Source organism: Myotis brandtii, unplaced genomic scaffold (assembly GCF_000412655.1).
Source record: "Myotis brandtii unplaced genomic scaffold, ASM41265v1 scaffold915, whole genome shotgun sequence".
NCBI classification, from domain to species: domain Eukaryota; kingdom Metazoa; phylum Chordata; class Mammalia; order Chiroptera; family Vespertilionidae; genus Myotis; species Myotis brandtii.
The window spans coordinates 403154-410333 of record NW_005371769.1 but is presented as its reverse complement, the minus strand read 5'-3'; the positions used below and the strand labels follow the sequence as shown (position 1 = coordinate 410333).

Here is a 7180-nt window from a genome sequence, read left to right as displayed (position 1 = left end):
CTACACCTCTCCTACGGAGAGCCACAGAGCCTGGCCTTTCCTGGGCCAGGACCACTGGCCGAGACTAGCTGACCATGTGCGCACTGGTCTGGGAGTGAGGGTCCAGGAGATGCTTGAAGGCTGCAGTCAGAGGACTTCCTGCGGTTGCCACATCCGGGCAGCCAGGTCCTCGTCTGGTGACTGCTAGCTCCAGACCAGAGCACCCTGCGTGCTCGGGGAGACTGCAGAGTCCCTCCCTCCTCCCACACCAGTCTCATGGCCAACACAAGTGCCCGCTGGTCATTTGCTGAAGCTTCTGCTGACCTATTCTAGTGACCTGCGCAGGAAGTAATGTCTCACCTAAAACAGCCTATGAAAATGAACCACCTCAGCACACAGCCCGAGTCTGGATTTGCCTCTGTTCGCCTAAAGTTGAAATTACCAAAGGGAATGGTAAGCATAGTTAGTTACCACACAACCATCAAGTCCACTCCCGGGTGCCCACCCAAGAGAATGGCACCTCCGCCAAGAAGCCAACCACCCAAACCCAGCCCTCCCCCTCCCAGCCCTTGCCTCCTCCCTGTCACCTCATGTGTTTTATGGCTCCTCCCAGGCTTTAGGGCAGGGGTCCTCAAACTACGGCCCGCGGGCCACATGCAAATACAAATATTGTATTTGTTCCCGTTTTGTTTTTTTACTTCAAAATAAGATATGTGCAGTGTGCATAGGAATTTGTTCATAGTTTTTTTTTAAACTATAGTCTGGCCCTCCCACGGTCTGAGGGACAGTGAACTGGCCCCCTGTTTAAAACGTTTGAGGACCCCTGCTTTATGTCTTCTTAAAAGTCAAGCTTTGTTGAAGTATAATTTACATACAATGAATTCACCAATTTCAAACATATAATTTGATGAGTTTTGACAAATGTATAAGTTATGTAATCACCCCTCTTGTGACACAGACCACTCCTATCACCCCAAAAAGCTGCGGAGCCGCGGCGCTCATCCTCTGGACCCTGCTGACCCCAGATGGGCTGTCACGAGGGGTCTTTCCCAGGACTTCACATACATGAAGCCACACAGTACCTGGTTGCCCTAAGGCTGTGGCAATGCGCTCTTTGTGAGTAGTTTGCTCCTTTTCTTTTCATCCTGTAGCGGCCCCCAGCCTGTTGGTCCATTCGCCAGGGCATGGACACTTGGGTGTTTCCTACCTGGAGCCATCAGGACTCACGCAGCTGGCGCAGGCTTTAGGGCAGCTCTGGGTGTGAGTGTCCACTTCTTTGGGGTAAATCCTAGCAGTGGGGTTGCTGGGTCATCCATTGTGCTTCATGTTTTCTAAATCTTTTTACATGTTTGTCTTCGGTCTCCCCACCACTGTAAGTTCCCCAAGGGTAGGTCCTCACCTGTGTTGCTTGTTGCCATGACCACAGCCCAACAGGATGTCCCAAATAGCTTCTACTTCTTATATATTTAAGGCCCGTCACCTATGTCGAGGTGCGGGGGGTTCCCATATGGGTGCTGCTCCTAAGTGGGACATGCACAGGTGCTCTGGACCATCCGCTTGAGGCTTGCGCCAATACCTTCCGGTCAGACACTTTCACAGAGACAGCACCGAGATCTGACCCGAGCCGGAGAAATTACACACAGACAAACAGGTTAGATGCAAGCACACAGGGGGTTTATCTACCAGTTCCTGATGGGTCTCAGATGCTGGGAAGGATCCACTGGCGATGCTCGCTGACACACACACAGGGGTAGACAGCGCCTTTGGCTGCTGGCTCTTTGGTCGATCGACAGTTAATTGGGCAGATTTTCGTGCTGGGGACAGAGACGTGAGCACACACAGGTCCTCACGCTCTGGCGACAGGAGAGCTGTGCGCTGCTGGGTCGATCAGGCTGTCTGGTCATATTCCCCTCTGTAGGCGTGGTCCTCGCTGGTGTGTGTGTTATCAGCGGCTGCCATGTGTGGATCCACCCGGGGTCTGCTAATCTATGGGTGTGCACAGGCTTTGGGCGTTCCCATCAGATAGGTTGTTCACCAGGACTAGTGGGGTTACAAGGGTGCATTCTTGGGTCTCACCCAGTATTCCTATATCTAACATTAGGCACTATAATAATTACTATAACAGTCCACCCAGGGTTACATGCTTTAAGTCTTACATTCTAAGGTCCTAACATTAAGTACCATAATGATTACTATAACACAGGATTCCTCATGGAGATATATTCTTGACAGATATCTGTCCACTGGTGAATGAGTGAAGGATGGTGGTGCCTCTGATGGTGGACTTGGGTGATACTGATGGGGAAGTGAGGTAGCAAGGTGATGAGCAGAATGGGGATGCTGGGGAGGTGCTGCCGTGATGGACATGGACATCTGTAATGGTGAAGGCTGGGAGGCCTCCTTTGTCCCTTTTTGGAGATTTCAGGTACCAATGTTACCCAAGAGCTGCCTGAGTCAAAGAGGGCTCCTCCCCTCCTTGGCTCTTGTCACACCCACGAGAAAGAATTCAGATGAGTGACAGAAAGCAGTGTTGAAGCAAAGCAAGTGAATTTATTAAGAATACACTCAGCAGATTCCAGGTTGGCTGCAGCCTCGGCTTCGCGTGGGGTAGGGGCGGCAGGGGGTTCTCATTGGATCTCTGAAATACCCAGGCCTCTTCCACCACAGCCAGCCAGGGCGGGGGCGGGGCCATGGCCAGTTGACCTCAACATGGAGGCCGTGGGCATTGGGAAGGGGGATGCTCTGCCCTCACCCACACTGCAGCCTTCTCCACTCTCTCCCCCTCCCCCACAACAGTTCTGCCCCATGCCTCTGCCCTCGGGAGAAGGGGAGTATGTCCTGGCGCTGAAGCAGGAGCTGCAAGGAGCCATGAGGCAGCTCCCCTACTTCATCCGGCCAGCTGTCCCCAGGGGAGGTGTGGAGCCTTACTCAGACAAATATCAGATGTCAGGGCCGACCGACAGTGCCATCGACTGGAACCCTGATTGGCGATGTCTACCCCAGGAGCTAAGGATCCTAGTGAGGAAGCTACAGAAGGAGCAGACCACCATTCTACTTCCAAAGAGACCCTCCAAGACCACAGAATATAGAGGAAACAATACAGAGACTAGAGACCCTGGAGAAGGAGGTGGAAGAAGCAACTTCAGAGGAAGCTGAGAAGGAGACGGAAGAGGAGTAGGATGAAGAACTCGGAGAGGGAACTGATTACATCATGTCGTATTTCGACAATGGAGAGGATTTGGGGTGGACAGTGATGACAATGGGGATGAGGCTATCTACTGAGTAGGGACCCGAAACAGCACCCTGGACCTTCGCATCTTTCTGATTTCGGTACAGAGAGGCACTGTCCCTGTCACTTGGTTTTGTGGACAAGGAGCTCTTTCGCTCAGTGTCCAGACAACCTGTCAGTCTATGGAGACGGAAATGGAGAATGGCGGCAGACGGCTCTTCCCTACCCTCCCCCTGCCTCTACCTTGTGTCGCTTCTGAGATCTTGGCGAAAAAGCAGAGGACCAATGTCTACTTGTATGAAAGGGGGGAAAGAGGTTGAAAGAAGAACTGGAATTGTTAGTCTGAGACAGCTGTACACATGCCCTTACCCACTTTCTATAGTTCTTTGTGGAGATAACTGGGGGTGGGAGCAGTTAGGAGGAGTAAGGCCAGTTTTATATTTTTAAGTAAAAACAATTTCTTATCTGTCAAAAAAAAAATACACTCAGCATAAAGCACAAGCCGGCAACTCGGCTAGTCTGAGTGCCCTGCCTGGTAGGGGTCCAAGGCTTATATACTTTTTATCCCTATAGGTTTCAAGGTCCCCCTTTTACTTATTTTTTATTTTTTTAAAAATATATTTTATTGATTGTTTACAGAGAGGAAGGGAGAGGGACAGAGAGTCAGAAACATCAATGAGAGAGAAACATCGATCAGCTGCCTCCTGCACATCTCCTACTGGGGATGTGCCCGCAACCAAGGTACATGCCCTTGACCGGAATCAAACCTGGGACCCTTCAGTCCGAAGGCCGACGCTCTATCCACTGAGCCAAACCGGCTAGGGCCAAGGTCCCCCTTTTAGATTGTTGCAGCTTTCCCCAGAATTTAGAGAACATCTGGTGATTTTACTGTGGCAAGTCCTAAGACTGCTGACTTCTTTGTTCAGTGGGTGAGATAAACTCCCCCATTTTTTTCCCTTCCCCTCCTCTTGCCCTAGTAGCTGTCCATCCTGCCTAACATTCTCCCCTGAAGTGATACCGTCCAAATGCTTTTGGAGTGTTTATTTGTCCCCAGACTTCACCTGTCCTTGGGTGTAGCTGGCAGAAGTGGCATTAAGTGGGTCTTTGTTCTCTTTCCCAGGCCAGGGTGATGGAAGCTATGTATTATCAGGTTAGGGAGGAGGGTATAAACCATTTGCTCTCAAGTGCCCTTGTTTGGGGGAAGATAAGGTCTTTCGATTCACAAGCTGGCTGCAAGTTCCCCCAAACTGTTTAGCCTTGTTAAATTTTCTTGTCTCAGTTTCCCCAGTTGCTTGCCCAGGAATTTTCCTAGCTGCTTACTATCCTGCCTCACCAACATTCTAAACTCACTGGGAGACATCATGTGGGCCCCTCTTCAAATGCCTCCTCCTCTTTACCTTAGAGACATGCAGCCACCCACTCTGTCACATCTCAGAGCGAGCTGTCCTGAAAACCCACACCTACTTGGAAATGATTTCCACCTTCTCCCTCTGTGGCCACAGCCCTCAGCTTGCCCAGAGCTGCGGCGCCTCACCAAACCCCCCGGCTCCAGGAACAACCCTTTTTTCTCCCAACACACAGCCTTCCCCTCTCTTTGGCTTCCTTCTTACCCAGTTTAGATTTCATTTTTTTCTTTCAAAAATACAGGAAGTATGAGCATTTCTGCCCTCTCATGGCATCACTTGGAGAAACCCCAACCACCCACTTTCTCCTGCCAATACCTAAGCCACTGCTCACTGCCGGGAAAGTCACCCCAGGAAGACTGGTGCCACCAGAAAGCCTCCCCTGGAGTGGACCCTCGACACCCCAGGTCCCCCATGTTCCTCCAGGGCCACTCTGCAGTGCTGCTCCCACACCTGGAAACGAGGGTGACCTGTGCGGGCACAGCTCTTCTGCTTTCTGGAGCCTTCCGGAGCCTTCCTTCCAGCCTTAACACTCCCCACCAGCTCTTCCGCCAGGAGGCAGTGATTTCTCTGAAATGCAAACGTGAGTCTGGAACTTTCTTGCTAAAAGTCTTTCTGGTTTCTGAGAAGTAGCTTTCTTTCAACTTGCTCACCCATCTACAAAGCCTTACCCCATCTGCAGCCTCATTCCTGCCCACCCTCCTTACTGCCCCCAGCTTCCAGCCTGGTTCTTATTCCTCCAAGATGCCAAGTTCCCTTCTTCGCCAGGGCCTCCCCCGGGGTCAGGCCACCTCTCCACAATCTAATTTAAGGCCTAATTCCTACCCATCTTTCTGTTCTCAGCTACTGGCCCCTCTCCTGCCCTCCCCACCTCCAGGTTGAGGGCTACTGGGTTTGTTCCCTGAAAAGCCCTCCCTTGGGTAAGACCCTGCTTATGCTCAGCAAGCACCCTGGGGAGGGACAGACAGTGGTGCTCAGCCCGGCCCTGGCCCCGCACAGCAGGCTTCCGTGACTGTGTGATTCTTGTTGGGATGGCAAAGGGAGAGAATGGAGGGTCAGACAGTTCAGGTCATCTGTGCAGGGAATGACTGAGGGAGAAAGGACTACCTTCATCCTGCCCTCCTTGTGTCCATGGCAGGAGACCAGCCCAGGCCCAGGAGGGGTCAGCTGGGCAGGGCCCAGCCTGAGGGATCAGGAGGTTCCTGCCCTGTGTAGGTCCCAAGGCACCCCTGGGACTTTCCAGGGGACTGTGCCCGCTGACCCCAGACTTTGCTGGGGGAGTGGGCCGGGCACAGGCATTTCCTGCCGGGCCTCCCTCCTCCCCACCCCAGGCAGAGGCCCTGCTGCTTCCTCCCCCCACCGGACCTGGGGCTTTCCACACAGCCCAGGCTGCTATTTTTAGCTGAGGGAGAGGGACCAAATCCTGGCCCCACTGCCTCACCCGCAGGAGCCTGGGCAAAACGAGGGTTGGGGTTGGGCCCCAAAGGCTGCGGACACAGTCGCCTGGCAGCCCCTTCCTTTCTCCCACTCAAGTCCCCACCCCCTACACACCTGGGCAGCCAAGGTGGTGAGCACAAGGCCTCGTGTGGGGGGGGGGGCAGGGCCTGGGTGGGCTACTGCCCACTTCCTGCAGCCTCACCCCTGCACTTCAAAGACCGCTGGCGGCCCTGTGGTCACTCCTCAGCTCCCACGCAGCCAGCAGAGGGGCCGGGTGAGCACCAGCTCCTGGCAGCTGAGTCGGCTCCAGCAGCTTCAAAGCAGCCAGGGTGGGCAGCCCTGCGGTTAGCGTGGGTCTCCGGCAGGGTGGAGGCCTGAAGGGGGCGTAATGGGCTCTCTCCTTTGCTTCCTCCTCCCCCCTCACGGACTTCCTGGGTGGGCTCAGACCCAAAGCCCAGATACTTTCCTGGTCCCCAGAGCCTGTCCTGGTGCAGGGGCCCCATGGGGTGGTGATGTTTTCCGATCTGCATGATGTGGGGGTCCACGTGGGGTCACCCTGGAGTGCACCCCACTAGAGAAACCACAGGAGCCAAGGTGGGGCACCCCTCCTGGCCCTCAGGTCCCAGGCTGGGGTGAGGCTTCCTTTTCTTCCCTTTACCTCCTCCCTTCTCTCTCCACTCTTTTGCCTGAAGACCTAGGGCAGCCGGGAGGGGCAGGGACAGAGGACAGAAGGGCTCGCCTGTCTGGGCCCGCCCTAGAGTGACCCGGCTCCCACCCGCCGCGGAGGTGGGCTGGACCTCGCGCCAGATCCCCAGCGGTGGGGGCGCAGGGCTGAGAGCGGCCGCCCAGAGCTCAGCCGACGCTGAGAACAGAGAGTGCCTGTGAGCCAGGGGGTGGGGGAGGGAGCGTTCAGGGTCCCCTGGGGTCGGCTCCGGGACAGTTGCCGTTTTTAATCTGTGCAGGAGACGGAGAAGGAGCCGCGACGGCTGTAACCTAGATCCGCTCAGCGCAAGTTCGGGAGGTGCCGGCGGTGGGGCCCAAGGACAGCGGCTCCTCCAGCTGTGACCCCCGCGGGGCAAAGGGGATCCTGGCCCTTCGTCCTGTCCCCGTCGAGGTCCGCGGTGGCCTTGCA

The 7180-nt window shown here is 54.7% G+C and overlaps 1 pseudogene; it reads left to right on the top strand.

The window, feature by feature from the left end:
- Positions 1 to 2240: 2240 nt before the first annotated feature.
- On the top strand, positions 2241 to 3821 carry LOC102260099 (annotated as a pseudogene).
- Positions 3822 to 7180: the final 3359 nt, after the last annotated feature.